This window comes from Microtus ochrogaster, linkage group LG3 (genome assembly GCF_000317375.1).
Source record: "Microtus ochrogaster isolate Prairie Vole_2 linkage group LG3, MicOch1.0, whole genome shotgun sequence".
NCBI classification, from domain to species: domain Eukaryota; kingdom Metazoa; phylum Chordata; class Mammalia; order Rodentia; family Cricetidae; genus Microtus; species Microtus ochrogaster.
Genome location: NC_022029.1, coordinates 12,329,264 through 12,330,743, shown reverse-complemented (window position 1 = coordinate 12,330,743; position 1,480 = coordinate 12,329,264). Strand labels below are relative to the sequence as shown.

At 40.5% G+C, this 1,480-nt stretch overlaps 1 pseudogene; it reads right to left on the bottom strand.

Moving 5' to 3' along the window:
• Positions 1-536: 536 nt before the first annotated feature.
• The window catches only part of LOC101980172, a 43,811-nt pseudogene continuing 42,867 nt past the window's right edge, over positions 537-1,480 (bottom strand).

Genomic DNA, 1,480 nt, shown 5'->3' with positions numbered 1-1,480 from the left:
AACATCTTACCACCCTTTCTTTCTTATAAGTTTTCTTTTTATTTTGCCCTTTGGACAAATTTATTTTATATCCTTTTAAAACACTGTCGAACAAAGGACAGTGAAATCTTCAGCTGGGAAGCTTGCACATAACCCAGTCACCTACAGCCATCCAGCCCACTGGACAACTTTACTGCAGACATTTCTAAAACTCACCAAACTGAATCAGAAGGCTGAATGATATGGAGGGAAGAATGTTTCAGAAAATTATCAATTGTTTTTCAAAAAGGAAACACTCTGTCTTCCAAGAACGTCCAGTAAGCAGGAGCTACGTGCGGCAATGTACATTTCTTGTGAAGAGTAATAAGACGTGTCTTCTCAGACATGTGCAAGGCGGGACGGGACAGGTGAGGTGACAGAACTGATGGAAGCGCATTGCTATTGACATCTAACAAAAAGGAACTGTAGATAATTTAGTGTTTTATTCTTTCTTTCTTTTATTTATTTATTTATTTTTAGAAAAGCAAGAGGCAGGTAGCATTTCAGTCACAAAATGATCAATAAAAAGTATACTGTAAAGGGTCATACAAGAAATTTGGTGTAAAAGAGGACAAAAAAAAATGGGCCAGTATGATAACAAAAGTCTCAAAGGAAATACAGAATCCTGGTTCTAGGAGGAAGGTCATGTGCTGACTTTGCCAGGACAACTTTGGTTCTCTCATATCACCAGTGTCTGTGACCACGATGGAAACAATGTTTCCACAGTAGCAGTAGTTAGGGGCAGACAACACTGTAACCAGCTTCTTGTCAAACAGAAACTGCCAGCCTTCCAGCTCAAGCTCGGGTGCTCTGCAGATAAATTTTAAACTGTTGAAATGAACAAACTCAACTTTTGTTCCAAAAAGCCAGACCCTGCTTTTTGGTCCGAGACTGTTTCTTCATTTCCCCGCCACCCAGATCTGAAATAATCACACAGAAACTATATTAATTGTGATACTGTTTGGCCAATAGCATAAGTGTATTTCTAGCTAGCCCTTATATCTTAAATTAACCCATTTCTATTATTTTATATTTTACCACAAGACTCATGGTTTACTGGTACCAGTACAAGGGCATCTTTCTCCTCCACCAGTTACATGACACCTCCCTGACTCTGCCTACTTTCCTCCTCTATCTGCTTGTTCTATTCTGTCTTCTCCTCTATTCCCACCTTGTTCTTTTCTGCTAAGCCAGTGGCCAAAACAGCTTTATTCATTAACCAATAAAAGCTATACATATACAGAAGGACTTCCCACATCACCCTGCCTTTGGGACTAATGGCCCAAGTGTCTACATCTTCAGTCTCTGACTGATGTGGGAGTGATTTCTTATTAATAAAGAAACTGCCTAGACCCATTTCATAGGCCAACCCACAGGTAGGCGGAGAAAATAGAACAGGATGCTGGGAGAAAGAAGCTGAGTCAGTGAGTCGCCATGGTTCTCCCACGCCAGACAGACGCAG